Source organism: Octodon degus, unplaced genomic scaffold (assembly GCF_000260255.1).
Source record: "Octodon degus isolate 3935 unplaced genomic scaffold, OctDeg1.0 scaffold00162, whole genome shotgun sequence".
Lineage (NCBI taxonomy): Eukaryota > Metazoa > Chordata > Mammalia > Rodentia > Octodontidae > Octodon > Octodon degus.
This window is the reverse complement of record NW_004524738.1, coordinates 4,951,993-4,970,663: the sequence shown is the minus strand read 5'-3', so window position 1 is coordinate 4,970,663 and position 18,671 is coordinate 4,951,993. Positions and strand designations below refer to the sequence as shown.

Sequence of the window (18,671 nt, the reverse complement as noted above, 5' to 3'; positions counted from 1 at the left end):
CTCCTAGTAAACTTTTCCTAAACTATATCTCTCAAATGTAGTTTCCTTCCTTCAAATTTATATTATCAATTCTGTACTCCCATGCTTTATTAAAGGCTTTGTAGATCATCAATATTTAAAAACATTAGACTGTAGGAGAACAATGTACTTTAATTTTAGTTTTTGTTACCTCATTAATGACCTCTTCATCCTGCTTATTCTCTTCACATCTTCAAACTGCGTAGTGCTTATGTATTTCCAGCTAAGATGAGATTGTTGTACATGTATCTGCTGAATTCTAGTTTTTTTTTCCTATACTGTATTTCTAAAGTATACTCAGATAAGTATATGTTTTGTGGCTAAATCTCATGAGTTTCGTACTTATACTTCTACAATTGATTATTCTGGATTTCACAAACTGTTGTATTATGCTCAAGATGTGCCATGCATGATTCTAATCACTTCATAAATTTAATAAAATTAAGCCACGTCATTAGCCTATGCATTGCATTCTATTATGCGTAATTTATAGAATAGAAAAGTATAGCAAGTAGAGTTGCCTAGGTTCATACCATGATTCCTGGAACCCCAATTTAAATCTACCCATAGCTTGTAAATATTCCATCCTGCTGCTTCTCAGGCTGGTCAGCTTTCTGTACCTGACACAAACAATTTAAAGGGGGGAAAGGTTTACTTGGCTTCACTGTTTCAGTTTGTGATTAACTGTATCAATAGTTGGGGATCTGAGAGTAGCCAGAACAACCTAGAATGGATAGCAAGCAGAGAGGAATGAGCTGGAGAAAACACACCCAGGAAAGGCCCACTCCAAGGGACCTTCTGCTAAGAGAGCCAAACATTCCCGGGGTGTCCACTGAGCTGTGACATATCCATGGGTTAAACCACTGATGAGGTCACACACTTACAATCTCATCAATTCTGAAAATTCCATCTCTGAACATCCGAGCTTTCCACAAGGCATCTTGAATCCCAAGAGTTACGTGTATGTGTGCATGTGTGTATGCATGTGTGTATCTATCCAGGATATCAGCAAATAATTTTCTAAAGGGCTAAAATACAGTGAGTGCTGGACTGATTAATGAGTTCCCTTCTGGGAGAATGTTTGTAAATCAGATTCATTCATAATCTGACATACTGAACCTTATTTGGTATACAAACCTTATTTGTGAATGTTGGCAACCCAAATGTACCTAAATTGTGGACTTATAGTACAGCGGAACGTATATTTAATACATACCCCAAATTTGTGCCCAGAAGATGTTGCTAGCCCTACTGCAGATCACTAGATGTCCTGAGCTGCTCAAATCATGATGTTTTGAAAGAGCTCTGGACTCTTATTAAAGTACACACACTACATGAGTAGATATGGAGAAATTTGAACATCTGCAGTTTTGGTAACAAGTTTCAGAAAAATACAATGTTCCAAAACATGTACCTTTCTGATAGAAGACAGCATTTTGAATGAGAATACTCTCAGGAGGGAAGCAAGACCATGAAAGAAGGACACAGCAGGACGGAGTCTCCCTGGGGCAGGCATAGGTATCTTGCATGGCATCCAAGGATATGCAATGTCTACATAACTATTACTGCTTCTGAAAGTCTATGAGTCAGAATTAGAGAATGGGAAACATCTGTGGTTATTATTGGACATCCCCAATTACCTCACATGTTATAAAGCACAAGCAATAATTCTCTCATGATGACTTATAAGAGGCATGGAAAGGTGAGGGGAAAATAAAGAGGATAGAAAAAAGACAGAGTCCCAAACATCAATTGTCTGTTGGGGCAAACAAATAATAACTGTCATTCCACAGTTTAACTGCTAGAATATAGGTGCTTCCTGGGAACAGGGAACCACATGCTGGGAGAGGATTTCTGCCTGAATTGATTGAAAAGCAGGATGACTTGTAGGTTATATGTTTCCCATAGCAATAAGGACTCAGTGTCTCCAAATATTGATCAATAAGCTAATAAGAAAGCACCACTTTCTATTAGTCACCAGGCAACTTTTTGTCATGTCATTACTAACTTGCAGAAGTAAAATAAAGGACCATTTTGTTGTGGAAAAAAATGGTTTGCGCTGGTATTTTTAAAATTTATTTATTTTTCATTCATTTTAATGAGAAAAAAGAAAAAAATAGCAGTGAAACAGTTTCAAAACAGATTAGTAGGGCAGTTACAATAATTAATATGTTGCATATTGTTGTCTTCATAGTAGTTATTCAGAAGACAAAATGCAGACATGGTATTTTGTCTAAACAATATTAGTACAAACCTTTCTTCTCAATAAACTAAGAGAAAGTAGCTGTATATATATCCTAACTATCCTGTTTATACATATTTTTTCTTTTACTTTTCATAAATAATCTGTCCTTTTTTATGTTTTTGCAAAGTTAGTAACACATGACACAAGATTGCCTAGCAACTGATAGCAGACCTTAACTAGACAGGATGTTTATATCAGGACTGAGGTAGCTTGCTTGCTTTAGGCACTGAGGCCTAGTCCAGTCTACACATATTTGATCATTTTTCTAGCCTCCATGGCTTCCAACATATAAAAATATGAAACGCTTCATGAATTTGCATGTCACCCTTGAGCAGGGGCCATGATAATCTTCTCTGTATCGGTCTAATTTTCGTATATGTGCTGCCCAAGTGAGCACTGTACTAATACTGTTTAGACAAGCTATCTTGTCTACATCTTGTCCTCTGAATAACTACAAAGAAGAGAACAATATGCAACGTATTTATTATTGTAACTGCCCTACTAACCTATTTTGAAACTGTTTCATTGCTATTTTTTTTTTTTTTTTCTTTAAACGGATTTTAAAAAAAAGAAAAAGAAGAAAGTACTATTTTGGAGCTGTCACTGGGAAAGGTAAAGTCATTGACAGGAACAGTCTGCTAAAATCCAGCCTTTTTAGGGTGCAGTGCTGTAAGTCCTCTGGGTAATTTCTGTGTAAAGTTATATTAGTAGTTTTATGAACATCAGAGATTCTTGTTAAACTGGACCATGCCTCTTTCTTAAATTATCATAATATTTCAACATTTGGTTTTCATCCATTGAGAAAATATTAATAAAGCTTGCAGGCATATCAATTGACACATATTTAAGACTCACTTCAAGTTAAAGTTTGTCAATGTGTGCCTAAATTTAGTTGTTTGAAGATGATGAATTATTTATAACAAGAATTTCACCAACTACCAACATTGCAACTATTCCACTTAAAAGTTAAAAGTCAAATTCCTTTATCTAAATAATAAGAAAAAAATCACCAGGCTGTAGCAAACTTTTGAAGCTGCAAAGAAGCAAAACTGAGACCAAGAAAGGGAGAGTGACTTGATAAAGGTCACACTGCTAATTGGCGGCTGTGACATTTAGAGTTTATTTTGGTTCATTGAGTTTCTTTTTTGAGAAAATGAGTTTTTCAGAAATCAAACAAATAATATGACAGGGGCATGAAAGCTCCAGAAAACAGAGTGAGAGAAGACACAGGAGAAGAGGTGCCCCATGGAAGTGACTTTCAAAGAATATTTTATCCATCAGCGTGGCTGCAGAGCACAGAGCTTAAAAGGATGGATACTGAGGCTGATTTGCTTTTAATTTCAATTCTGCACCAATCAGGTGAGCCAGCTCCACATCTATATTGTCGTGCACTGAATAATGCCTTGTTTTGGTCTAAGACTGTCATCATATATTGTGGTAATCCATACAACTGTAGTGGAGCTGAAAAATTCTCATTGCTTTTCCATATGGTAGCCATAATAGCACCATGGTCTAAGGCACTGTGCTACTCACATTTGAGATGTTGTTTATGTAACTAAATCTGTATCACTGCCAGTCATCTAAAAATACAGGACATACAATTTATGTACAATAATTAATACTAGATACAGATAATAAGTGATACTTTACTGGTTATATATTTATTATACTGTGAGCTTTATGTTATTTTGCACATACTTCTTGCACTTAACAAAAGTTTACTGAATAACAGTATGCTGTGTTACACTGACAGCGGGCTCGTATCTGTTGTGTTTGCCACACAGACCACAAAGACTAATTAACTCACACCATCTATGTGTGTGTAAACACATTCTGTGATGTTTGTACAGAGAAGAGATTGCCCAATTACATAGTTCTCATTCTGCATCCCTCTCTCTTCAGGCAATGTGTGAGCATTCAACTCTGTCTCAAATATTTAGACATCTGAAAAGCACAGGAAAACAACAGATTATCTAAGATTCAATATATTCAGATATTTTTTTTTTTTTTGCAGAACCAGGGATTGAACTCAGGCCCTTGTGCTTGCCAGGGAAGCACTTATTCCACTGAGCCATCTCCCCAGCCATATTCAGATATTTTACAAGAGTGATGAGCGTACTCTAGTCCCCAAGTTGTATCAACGCTTATTAATGTTGTCAGTGCTTCCAAGAGGATGATCCCTCTGCTGAACTTTCTACTCCGGTGGAGAACTGGGAATCATTGGTAAGTAATGCTTAACAGAAGATTTAAGAGACTTACCGCGCTAGATACTATTTGGATTCCTGAGGGGAAGAATGAAACACTAATGCACATGTTCTTCTATCCCACTAGGAAATTAGTTGCATAGATGTGAGCAGGTGTACCCATTACAATCTGGAAACACAAGCGGAAACTTTTATAAAAGAACATTTACAGCAAAAAAGGGAAGAAGGATGAAAAGCACAAAGTTCTTATTCTGCATAGTATAAGAGTTCAATGCTACAATATCAGATGTTAGTGTTCCTTATAGTCAAGATTATTTAAACCAGTGGATTCGTGTTGCAGGTATACAGCTTAATACTCAGAGAAGTAATTTCATTATGATCATATATTTTCTCACAGAAGAATTTGCAGAGAACCCATGGTTTCTAACTTCTAGTGTATTGAACTCCAGTGAGCAGAGGAGTCCTTGCCCAAGTGGAGTGAGCCACAATAGTAGGTGCCTGACTCTAATGGATAGGCAACATTGGTAAGTTAAACATTATCTCTAGCCTCTTAAGACTGCCATCAGGCCTCAGAATTAAATTAATATCTAATAAGTTGATGAGAGAAAATCATGCAAATTGAATAGAAGCTTTTCATAACATGGGAACATTGATAAGAAAATAAAGACCTAAAGGAATAGCAAAACGTAAATCCATTTGTATTAGGTTGAACATTTACAGGCAATAGTGAAAATATATCTCAGGGTACTAAAAGAACATAAACATTATATTATTAAAATTTATTTGTATAGAAATATCTCAGCTGTGCTGTGATATTTCTCAGCCCAATGAAAGTATAAAGAGGCCAATTTTTGCATGGGAGTTGTATCTCTTGTTTGCAGGATGAAAGATCTACAGCATGGACGTACATTCTTTCTGTATGTATGCATTTATCATCATGTGTTTCCTATAAATTAGGCACAGAAAGAGATCAATGATGCAACAATGTTCTATTGTCTGTGGTGCAGCTAGCTATGTACAATTCTAGCATTCTTGTATCAGCGAAATTGTACTTGATTTTTCTTTATCAGAGGAGCTTTCAAATAATGCTAAAAACTAATTTGCTAGAAACTAGTTTTTTAATGCTAAAATTAATTTAAAAATTTATTTGTTAGTGAAGTACTAACTCATATGAATCTGTATCTTCAGGAGCAAAGACTAGGAATATGATTGTTTAAAAAACAAAACCACGAATTTGTAATAATCGTCTTTGGTATGATACTTTGGCATTGATATGATTACCAATTCAGTTTCAGATCATCATTCAGAAAGTGTAATTTTCAAAGAAATATCCTAGCCTTAGACGGGATACATTTAGCAGACAAGTAAGTCCATTTTATCTCTCACAGCTGGAAGTGTGGTATTTTAATATTTCCCAAAGTATCAAGAGCCTTCCTTAAAAGCTTGTCTTAAAAAGGGGAAATCCTTGTACAGACATAAAGACTGAAGAAGCTTTGAAGTAGGGGTTTCCAGAGGACAAAGAAAAACAAGCAACATTGGAAGAAAACTTGATTGTAAGAAATGAAAACAGTCAGTTGTTTTATGCTTTGGGATGCAGGTTTGGCACAAAACAGGGAAGCTATAAAAAATGCTGCCCTGCCCTTCACGGTTCTCCTTCTAGCAGGAGCCACCAAACATTTGGAAGAGAAATCTTGAGTACCATCACTTTCCCATCTACACAGGAGCTTCAGTTACTGAGGACCCTCAGGAACAAAGAGTTTTCAGCAGAAGAAATGAGATGTTTGCAGAAAGAGTTAGAAGGCGAGATGAGAGAAGCTCACACTTGGATTAACCACTCAGAAGCTTAAAGCCAATGACATTCTAGGTATTGCTTCAATTGGGTGTTTCAGATTGCTTTTCTTTCTCATCTACCCTGTAAGTTTAGTCACATTCATAGCATTTATAATGACATATCCATGACTGCTAAGCTTGTATAGTTAAAGCAATTGCATTCTTATGGGGCCTATTTCATAGTGTCAGGCTTCTGCTAAATAAGCTCTAATTCATTAGAATATTCTCCTTTTCCCCCTCCCCTAAATGTTATCACCCAGCAAGGTGGCTAGGTCAAATGACCAAAATAAAAAATTAAAATTTAAACAAAAGCATGAAAACATACCAGAAGCTATACATTAAAATATATTCATTTTGCTTTCTGCTTCTTTTCTTTACAAATAGGTTTATACCTGGCATTCATTACCTGTAGCAAAAGCCATGCTGTGACCATGCTTAGGTCACCTGTTTCTAGCAAAAGGCAGCAAATAGGAAAAAATAAGGTGCCAGGTCTGTTTCCACTGTGTGTTCAGTTGCCCTGTTCCGGAAGTAACTGGAAGATGATGAAAAATTCAGCGCTGCCTGGCCCACCATCAAAAAGCATACTTTCACTTCATCCTCGAAAAGTTCAGCAAGATCACAGAAAAAGAAAAAGGACTGACTATGAAACTATCAAATATGAATAAGTACCTAATATGAATTAGAAATGAAAGCAAACAGGCTTCTGTCAGTACCTCACAGTGGGTGCATTACTACCAGCATCCTGGGGAAAAGTTTTTTCCAATTTTCCATTTTATGTCCAGTTAAACAATCAAAAATGGGAGTCAACAAAGGTATTACAAACTATGGAAATACTAAAACAAAAATTAGAGCAAAAACCAAGCTTTGAACTTTTACTTTCAAGAAAATGAGATTGAGAATATGATCCCTCAAAATCAAGAAGCTAACCCAAGAACAAAGAATTTGAAAGAACTAAAATAATGGGAATAGAATATAGAAGTGAAATGAGCTTAATTTGAAGGCCTAACGCTCTATAGCAGCAGAATAGCTAATCTGTCCAAAATGGTGTTGAAAAACTCAGCGCCCATGGTCAAAGTCAAGAAGAAAGTAGAGTAACTTCCTATGTATTTTCATGTGCAGATGATTGATTCACATTTCTGTGAGATGCCAGGCATGCAACAGTGATAAATATATGGGAATTTCATTAATGTTGATTACTAGTTATACATGAATAAATTCTCATGAGAAAATTCAAATTTAGTTTAAAACATGAGTCAGCACAAAACCATAATTTATGGGCCTGCTGTGCTGGCCCTGCCCCTGGAATGCACTGAGAGAGCGATTGAGACTGGGTATGGTGGTGCGCTCCTGTAATCCCAGCTCTTGGGAGGCTGCAAACAGGTGGATCACTATGAGTCTGATCTAGTAGGGAGATCCTGAACCTCCTGAAGACCCTTCCCTAAGTATACACACACATACACACACACACACACACACACACACACACACACAAAGAACCAAACCATGATGTATACTCAGGGTAATGTAAAGAGACTTTTAATCTCATCAACACATGAGATTCATCCTAGAATCTTACAGAATACATTTATGTGATTCTAATGTGTTTCTGTGTGTGTCTACTAGACATACTGCAAAATCTTAATTTTACCAAAGTACAATGAACATATTTTAAGAATTGGTGTGTGTGAGATTTTGGAGTAGAATTGAATTTGGAATTAGAATGCACTTTCGGAGGGTAGAGCCAATTCCTCATTCTCTAAGTCATTGTAATAGCTTTTGTATCTAAAGTTGTTGTTTTTTTTTTTTTTTTTTTTTGTGGTACCAAGGATCGAACTCAGCACTTTGCACTTGCTAAGCAAGTACTTATTCCACTGAGCTGTCTCCCCAGCCCCATCACGCTAATATCTAACACCAAAAATTTTACATGCTTCTTTTTGAAACAAAGAAATAAGATATCGTTTGCTTGTGTTTTGCAAAAGCTGCTGATTCAGACCACAGTGGTCTAGAGTGGAGGCTCTGAGGGGTGGCATCCCAGCCCTCATGATGGGTAACACTGTTAATGAAAACAGAGAAAAGCAGAAATAAGCAGACACAGCAGAGAAAAGGGAGAGAATTGTGATTGCTACGTCTCTGTTCACTTCTGTAGTCAGCCTCTGTGTCATTCTAGTATGCATGTTACAAATTGCTTTTCACACATTCTGAAGTGTGTGTGATGCCCAATTAGGTGTTTTGCTTTCTTTTCTGTTATTTCTCCCTTTCTCCTACTGTTCAGTAATTTCCCATTTCACAAATGACTTTGGTAAAATGCTGCCTTGTCTCTTTCCAAAGCTCTGAAGATGGCTTTACTTTCCTATATATTAACTTGTTTGTTTATTTCTTTATGATTTCCTTTTGCATTACTTTGAGTATGTTATTTTTTAAAGAAGAATTCTGGGAGTTTTGGCAATGTTCTGCAGTATGTGATTTTTTTTTCGACTGAATGTATTTAGGCGTCATAGTAGATTCCCTCCTGGGAAATAAATGGTGCCAGAAAAATGAGGCTTAAGCTGTGTTTCAGGCGATTTCTGTCCTTGTGTGAACATTTCAAATTGCATTTGTCTTTCTCTGAGAAACAGTAACGTTGAAAAGTTCACCAGATATCTTTTCTCGAATGTTAAACACCTACAGAGATCAAGTAACGATTTACTAATTGATGTTGACAGGTTGATTTCAGAGCTCTGCTTTGAGCATCTTGCCTCTCGGATTCACTGACTTCACATTTGTTGAATTGTCACTATAATGACAATTAATCAGATTTGTTAGGGGAGTATGACCCTCACTGCTGTTAACTCAATTTGAGCTACACAAATTTGTGAGGACTGAATATATTACAGACTTAATGTTTGGCGTACAGGTTATTTTAAAAAAATAAAACGAATTGTCCCATTTGTAAAGGAGATACTGTAGAATATGTTCAGCCTATTTCAGAGTATAAAAATATCTAATGTGTGTAACATGTTAGCTATCTGTGTGCAGATCAATTTTGCTTCTCATGTGGCCAACAGAGACATTAAAAGAATAATTGTTTGGTAAAAGATCCTAAGCAATGTGATTTGATCGCCATGTGATTTTGACAGTAAAAAGGTCTTTTATTTATAAACTCTTTTGTTGTTCTGGGCAAGGATCTTCCTATCACTTTATTCTTCTATTTATCCAATTCAATTGTTTTCAGTGTTGAGGTTTCAATAATGAATGAGACATAATCTGTTCTCCAAATTTGTTTAGTTCATTAGGAAATGGCTATATGAAGAACTGTAATACATATATTTTCTTATAAGAACACTTGTTATTTAATTAAGATATAGGTGACTTCAAAAGGAAAAATACTATTTTTTTTATTTAAAGGGATAGCTGATTTAGTGTGCTCCAGATATACAGAACAGTATGCACGAAGGTCAAAGAAATACATTTTTAATGGCAAAGTCAGTAATTTGTTGATCTTTACTATGGGAAAAAGGCTGATTTGAAGTTCTTATAATAAATTACAGACCTGAAATGTAGACAAAACAAGACTGCAATGGAGATTTGCTGAAATCTCAATTGTCTGAATGATCTGAATAGAATGGTAATTAAGGGGTTGTGCAGAGTTCCTACAGACCTAGAGATGAAGTAGCTGAGAAGGAGAAAATGAAGACAAAAAGGGGTGTTGAAATTTGATAAACAATTATGAAAGAAATTGTAGCACAAGAACAGTTCTTAACCTAGATCAGTGTCTATGTGTTTTTGTGTTGTTATGTGAATGGGGATACGTGCTAGGGAAAAAATGTGGTAAAATCACGTCATTATCACAAATTGTGGATCATCCTAGCTCTCTCTCTCTCTCTCTCTCTCTCTCTCTCTCTCTCTCTCTCTCTGTCCTTTTGAAATAAAACACAGGCTCTTTAAGACAATGATTCAAAAACATTTTTTAATTGTGCTAGACTATGATAAATTTTGCATTTAACCTTTATCACTCAGTTTCTTTTTTTGTTTTTTAATATATTTAGTATAGGGTCTACATGGACTCACTACATAGATCGGACTCATAGTGATCTTCCTTTTTTCAGCGTCTGAAGTGCTGGGAGTGCAGGTTTGCACCACCAGGCCCGTCTCAATCACCTTCTCAGGGTGCCCTGGGGGCAGGGCTGGCACAGCATATCAGAGATCAAATCTAGGTCCCTACATCTGCCTAAGTAGGTGCTTTAATCCACTTAGATATCTGGGCAGCCCTATTGTCACAAATTTCATTTGTGTCTTCATGTGTTTGTTAAGCAGAACTGTGGCATGGAATGCTTTTGGTTAGAAAACGATGGCAGTGATGTGAAAGATGGGCTAGATTAATAACCACTGACATGGGCACACGCAGCTAAGAGGCCCAAAGAGAAGACAGTGAGGTCCTCAGAGTGTTGGCACAGACAAATTCTGCAAGCACTGAGTGCTGAGGCCCCGTGGAGAGGGTCTGTTTCTCAGTCCTATATACATATTCATCAAAATCTTTTAGCTAAAACCGACATGTGCTCTAAGCATATTTTTCCTTCACGCACTCTGAGGACCTCACTATCTTCTCTTTGGGCCTCTTAGCAGTGTGTGCCCATGTCAGTGGTTATTAATCTAGCCCATCTTTTATATCACTGCCATTGTTTTCTAATCAAAAGCATTCCACGCCACAGTTCTGCTTAACAAACACATGAAGGCAAGAATGAAAATATCTCTTTGGCTTTTCACTTCTTATATCCTTGGAACAAAGCCTCTGTTTCTTATATCTCCACTTATATTTTGGTTTATTCTTCCAAACACAGTACTGAATCTTTATTATACAGTAATGATTAAATCCGGTCAAATTTTAGCTCCTTGAATACATTACTAATGGTATTTTCTCTAAATATTATTCCTCAATCTAATTAATTTTTTTAGAATTTGGAAAAATATGTATGGCCTAGGAAAGTTCCTTATTAATACATAGAAAGTGAATTAGAACTTGAAATCATATTTGCCTGTTAATTATGTTAATAATACATGATATTTATTTAAATATATTTATCCAGGTATTCAAGTATACAAAGGACCATATCATCTTGAAACATCTACCTGTCTTTGAATTTATACAGCATTAAGAAAAACTGATTTCATAAACTATGTAGATAAAGAATATGCAGGAATAAATATCTATTACCTGTTCCAAATGAATTCTTTATAATTGCAGAACAGATCTATAAATAAAATTAGCAATGTCAAAATTTATACATGAAATTAAAATAACTCGGTAGGAACAGTGATAACCTGAAGTGAGGAAGGCAAAGGATTTCCTTCCCAAGAAATATATAAAATTTAAAGGAAAAATTGCCATGACTTATATAGATAGGACAAGGTATGGATAAGTCATTCTAGGAGAGAGAGATACTCACTAAAGCAATAGCTACCTTTGGAATTAATTGTAATGCTCTATGTAATCATTCAATTAATTTTTCTGATAACTTGCATGAGAGGAAATGTGATGTCAAAGATTCAGATGTACTCTGGCACTCATAATTCACAGCCTACGTTTATCTCTCATTACCGAAGCAATACGTACTGTCACACAGTGATGCCTAAGCTGTAAGGTCAGCAATCTGCTTCACGAGTGCTTGGCGTGGTTTAACAATAAGACAGCAAATAGACTGCCTCCCACATAAGCTGACATGAAATTATCGGAGAGAGCCCTAAAAACCACAAATTTCTGGTTTGAACAAGAAAGCAATGTCCTTCTAGTTGGAACCCAAAAAGGTTTATTTCTCCCTAGACGCAGAAAGATGGATGGGTTTCCTGATGTTCATCTCGGCACCTGTTCATTCTATTCACAAAGCTGCTTAATCATATGTTCCTGCCAAAGGAGTGACAGGTCATATTTCTTAATATGTTTTAATAGTAAAAATTATAAAATAGTAGAAGTGATTTATTTGACATAGCAACTACAACTTGAGACGTTCCCAAATATTCACTTGGGTTAATTTAGGCAAAATTCATCCTCTGGAGAGGGGAAATGTTTTATTTAAATGCAGTCAAATCCTTAGTGGATACAATAAAATTCAGGAGGAGAAAACAGTAGATAATAAAAAGAGTAGTGTTTTTTAGAGGATTTGCAATCCGTGAATGGAAAATCACTCTTTATAATGTTTCCAGGAATCTATGTGGATGGACAGACAGAGGCTCTTTTAATGTTATACAATTCACAGTCAGCAGAGTTTCTGTTGGGTATGGAATTATTCTCAGTACTTCAGACAGGGTCTAAAGAAAGCAGAAATGGGGAAGCTAAACCCACTGTACTCATAGAATAAGTTCACTGACTCTGGTTGTGGAAATACAATTTTCAGGACTAGTCACTAAGAAGCATGAAAGAGACTTATTTAAGAAACAAAAGTACACACTTAAGATGGGAGTATGGGCTTTCAGATAATGAGATCCATTATCATCTGGAACTGGGAACATTTCAATTTCTCCCAAGGGAGTGGAAATCTAAGACATTTGTGAGTCCATAGGAAATTACAACTTTGTCTTGGGTTACAGAAAAAAAACACAAAAGAATAAGCCATTCGACACCTCCAACAATAATGGTCCATTTTACAGGTGAAAGGTATGAACCAGATTTTTGTTTCTTTTGTTTTTCAGTGGATGATCCAAGCATTCTTTGAATTATCTTCATGTATTCCTTTATCTTGAAAACACTGCCAATTATCAGCTAAACTACTTTATATCTTATAGTGTCCTTACGGGATTTAGAGTATGATGGGTCTGAAAGATAAGAAGTATAAATGAACCTAGGGATAGCAACATGGGTAGATTTGAATAATTTTGATTTGTTCCAAATATGACAGTCTTTAGAAAGTATAATTTTTTTAGAAAGTATACTTTTAAAAAAATTATTTTTCTCCTCTCCTTTCAACTTCTAATTATTTCTCCTAGCCTATCTCAAAAGGATAGGAAAGTGTCTTGTTGGAGGTGACTTAGCCTAGCAGAGGGGAGGCCTGAGTACACAGGAAGGATCTCTGCGACAGCAGGCAGATACCAGAATCTCTGCCTCTGAGAATAACGTTCTGGTCCAATGTGAAGAATGGGAAGTAAAGACCCAGATAAGCAATGAGATACTGGGCTCTGCTAGAGGACAGCCTATGGGAATTACACCCGCTGTAATATATCCAACATCACTGACACAGACACTTCTAAACATAATGAGTGCAAAGCCCCTCTTGTCTTACAGGTAACTGGTAACTGGGCAGGAAGCTGTGATTGGACTTTCATGAAGGAAATAAAAAGAGGAAAAAACAGAAAGCCATAACTCATTCTTCTGAGCCATTTTTCTTACTATATTGTAATACTCTCATCACTGTGACTTCCACATGACCTATAAACAATAAATTAAGCATTGTTTATCTAACTACTTGAGCTCATAGAGAAATCTTAAAAGCTCAGATCTATCAAAATTTTGATAATACCCCACAGAGAGAGCTGTAGGTTAGAAGTGGTTTTGAGTGTTCTCTTACAAGGGGCAGTCAGGAATAAATGTCATGCAAAGTCAGACTCAGAATCATTACAAGTTTCAAGTGAACTTAAATGCTGCAAATTTATGTACATACACATTACGGTTTGTGTCTAGTTGCTCCCCCAAAGCCTCATGTAGTCTTGGGGTGAACTTCTAGAGGCTGTGATTAATTCATGATCCAATGCTGGGATAACGGGTGAGTGCTGCTGGGATTATGGGTGTGAGTGCTACACCTCCCCTGGAGCAGATAGCCTGGATAAAGTATGAGGAAGGGGGAGAGACTAGCTCTTTGTCTCTGCCACGGCTGCTGCCTCTCTTCCCTTTGATTTTGCTGTATTTCACCACCATGAACTGCTGCCCTCTGCTATGTAGCACTCTGCCTTGGAGCCAGCTGAGTACGGATTGAAACCTCCACCAACTGTGAGCCAAATAAACCTTTCTTTACTTTGGATTTAAGGTATTTTTCCCAGCACCAAGAGAAAAGTTTCTGAGACACTGCACACGACGTACAACTTTTTTTGTTATTACTTTTGTCAGAGGAGAAAAGATCAACAAATAAAAACATAACTTACATCGGTGCTTTACAGACTTCTCAAATTTAACAATAAAATCTCTTGATAAATATCACACCGTAGTTGATTATTTCATAAAGGTCAGTGATTCCCAGGAGACTTAAAATTCTTCTTATCTTTCTAAAGGATGAAGGCAATAGATAATTGGCATCCTGTTTCTCTCTCAAGTGATGAAGAGAAGGTGCTATTTCAGTTACTTTCTTTTCTGGATATAATTTAGCTTGTTGTTTCAAGCAGGACAGTCAGCTAATTCTCACAGCATGAATAACAGCACTAGGTTTCTGAGAATCCTCTGCAACAAACCAGTTAAGAACTTTATTAAGAAATTTATCCCCCTAATTGCCAATGTAGATTCATTTATTTTGTCTGATTTATAATTCCCTAGAAATAAAACATGGCCCAAAACTCATTTGCTTATCCACAGTTTATCATGGAATCTTTAGTAGCTGAAGAAAAAGAGGAAGGAGAAGGAGGAGGAAGAAGAGGAGGACAAGGAGAAAAAAGGGAAGGAGGAAAAGGGAGAGGGGAAGGAGAGAGAGGAGGAAGGAGGGAGAGATGGAAGAGGAGGAGAAAGCAGAGAAGGAGGAGGAGCAGGAGGACTAGGACAAGGATGAGGAGGACAAGAAGAACTGCCTACAAAGATCTGAAAATCTAGGCCAGCCAGATAGCTCAATGTACTAAAGCTCCTTCTTAGATAGGCACAGAGACCAGGGTTTGATCCCTGGCATACCCTGCTGGCCCTGCCCCAGGGGCGTGCTGACATGGTGACTGAGACCTGGTGTGATGGTGCATGCCTGTAATCCTAGCACTTGGGAGGCTGAAAACAGGAGGATTATTATGAGTTCAATCTGTGATATGTGTAGTGAGACTCTGTAGACTCTGTATTAAATATGTTAAAAAAGAGAGAAAGAGAGAAAGAAAGAGAAAAAGAAAGAAAGAAAAAAAGAAAAGAAAAGAAAAGAAAAGAAAAGAAAAGAAAAGAAAAGAAAAGAAAAGAAAAGAAATCTGAAAATATGAATCTGGTACCTGTATCCTTTATCTATGTTAAGTGCCAAGAGTTCTCTCTTGGGAGAGAAAAGGACTGACAGAGACTCCTCTGCAGGTCCCTAAACAGCATGAAAACTCCATAAATAAAATGAAACCAGCACTGACTAACATTTAATTGTTCTAATTTTATTTTATTTTATTTTAAAGAGTAAAAACGGAAACAAAAACAAATAGAAACAGAAAAAGATAAAAACAGCATAACGTATAAAAATACCTATGTTACAGATTTTCCAATCAGGAATAACTAATTAACAATGGTTCTTACAGTATCTATTTTTATTGTCAAATCTGTTGCTCAGATTAACAGATATAGATATGCCAGATTGAACAAATTATTGAACATTAACACTTGCTTTCAAGAAATCTTAAAGTTTTTCCTTGTCTTTTTTAAAAAATTTATTTTAAAGAGTATAATAACTGATAAGACATTAGAAATAGTATACAGAAGACAAAGATGAGAGGTAGTCAACCATGCATTTTATATTACACATTGCTGCCCTCAATGTAGTTAGACAGATTGCAGATATTAGCCCACAGAGTTAGTCAAGGTTAAAATTCTAAATTTTAACTGTTATTTTCACAAAACTTACTGAAATTATTAGTACAATCATCTCAGCCATCCTGTATATATACTTGTATATTTCCCTCCACTTCCTTTTTTCCATATTTTCTCCTTTCTCTCTTCTTCATTGTTTAATTCTTCAGTTTAGTTTCTTTCCATTTTACTGTATCTATTATATCTTACAAGTTTTATTTATTCTTTCAAGTTCTAACAAGAGGGAGGCAATATGATATTTATACATGTGGCTCTGATTTATTTTACTTGTGAGTATAGCCTGTAGTTGCATCCACTTGCCTATAAAGGCTTTGAGTTTGTCTTTCTTTAAAGCTGAGTAGTACTCCATTCTATGAAAATATCAAAACTTTTTCACCCATTCCTCAAGTGATGAACATTTTGGTTGTTTCCAAGATTTGGATATGACAAATTCTGCTGTTATAAACATGGGTGCACATACATCACTCTGTATGATGTTTTCAGTTATTTAGGGAAAATATCTAGAAGGTGAATGGCTGGATTGAATGGAATTTCCAGTCCTGGTTTTTGAAGAGTCTCCACACTGATTTCCATAGTGGTTGTACCAGTCTACATTCTTACCAGCAGTAAAGGGTTCCGTTTTCCAAACCACCTCCACAGCAATTTTTATTAGTTGATTTCTTTCTGATATCCATTTTTCTGGGGAGAAATGATATCTCAATGTTGTTTTAATTTGCATTTCTTGAATGGCCAGTGCTGTGGAACACTTTTTCATGTGTTTATTTTCTACTTGTATGTCTTCCTCTGAGAAGTGCTTATTCTTCTCAAATGCCCATTTTTGGATTGGACCTTTTAATTGGGGGGGCAATTTTTTTTTAGTTCTTTATATAATTTAAATAGAAGCCCTTTGTTTGAGTGACTGGTGGATTATAACTTTTCCCAATTTTGAGGATGTCTTTTCACTCTGTTGATGATTTCTTTTGACAGGTAGAAACTTCTCAGTGAGATGAAATTCCAGAATTTAACTCTTTGGAGTATTTCTTGTGTAGTTTGGTTTGGGTTCATGAACTGTCTGCACACCACTATGTCTTCAAGATTTGCACCTACTTTCTCTCCCAAGAGATTTAGTGTTTCTGTTTTAATGTTTAGATCTTTTGTTACTTTTGACTTTAGTTTAGTGCACAGTGATAGACCTGGGTCAATTTTTAGTCTATGGCATGTACAGGGTTGGTTTCTCCAGCACCATTTGTTACAGAGGCTATCTTTCTTCCAATAAGCATGTTTGGCCCCTTTGTCGAAGATAAGGTGGCTGAGTGTGTTTGTAGTTCCTTCTGCATCTTCTAATCTATTCCATTGATCCTCAGGTCTATTTTTTTTTTACCAATACCATGCTGATTTTATCATAGTAGCTTTGTAGTATGATTTCAAGTCAAGGATTATAATGCTTCCTGCCTTGCCTTTGTTGTCCAAGATTGCCCTTGCTACTCTAGCAGAGCAGACCCTGTACTAAACAAAACAAAAAAAAAACAAAAAAGAATAAAAAAACAAAATCCTAAGAAATTTTAAAGTTTTTCTCTAGATCTTTGAGGTATATTCATAGTATTTTGATAGGAATTGCATTAAATCTGTATAACAATTTCGGGAGTATATCTATTTTCAAAAGGCTTGTTTTTCCTATCCAGGAACAAGGAATAACTTTCCATTTTCTGAAATTCTCTTTGATCTCTTTTTTAGATGGTTAATTTTCATTGTATAGATCTTTTACTTCCTCTGTTAAATTAATTCCTAATTTTTTCAATTTTTGGATGCTATTATGAAGGATAATATTGTTTCATTAGTTTCTCTCTCAGCGAATTTGTTATCTGTGTAGAGGAATGCTATTAGTTTTGGGATGGTGATTAAGTATCCTGCTATTGTACTAAATTTGTTTATTAATTCTAGGAGTGTCTTGGTAGAGGTTTTTGGGCCTTCCAAGTAGAGTATTGTCTTCTCTCCAAATTATGATAGTTTAACTTTTTCTTTACCTATTCTCATTCTTTTTATTTCTCTCTGTTGTCTAATGGCTCTAGCTGATAATTCCAGGATGATATTGAACAGGAGTGTTGATAGAGAACATCCTTGTCTTGTACCTGTTTTGAGAGTGAAGGTTTTCTGTTTTACTCCATGTTGACTGTTTTGTTATCTATGGCTTTTATCAGATTGAAGTAGAGGTTATTTATTCCAAATTTCTGTAGGGTTTTGATCATGAATGAGTGTTGAACTTTATCAAGGTCATTTGTGCATCTATTGAAATGATCATGTAGTTTTTGGATTTGGCTCTATTGTTACACTACATTACATCTATAGATTTATGTATGTTGAACTATTCCTGCATCCCAGGGATGAACCTTACATGGTTGTGGTGTATAACCTTAATTATTTGCTGTATGCTATTTGCTAGTATTTTATTCAGTATTTTTGCATCTTTGTTCATGAGGGAGACTGGCCTGAATTTCTCTTCTTTGGTTGAATCTTTCTCTGGTTTCGGTATCAGTATAATAGTTATATTCAAGAATGATTTTGGAGGGGCCAGCCAGGTAGCTCAGCAGATTAAAGTGCCTGTTTAGGCAGACACAGGAGCCAGGGGATCAATCCTGGGCCTGTTGTGTTGGCTCCACCGCTGGGACATGCTAAGACAGCAATTGAG

General features: G+C 36.0%; 1 non-coding gene across 1 annotated transcript; it reads right to left on the bottom strand.

Moving 5' to 3' along the window:
• Positions 1 to 2,553: 2,553 nt before the first annotated feature.
• On the bottom strand, positions 2,554 to 2,660 carry LOC111813061. The gene has a single exon (XR_002818397.1). It is a non-coding gene; the product is annotated as a U6 spliceosomal RNA (small nuclear RNA).
• Between the last annotated feature and the right edge of the window lie 16,011 nt (positions 2,661 to 18,671).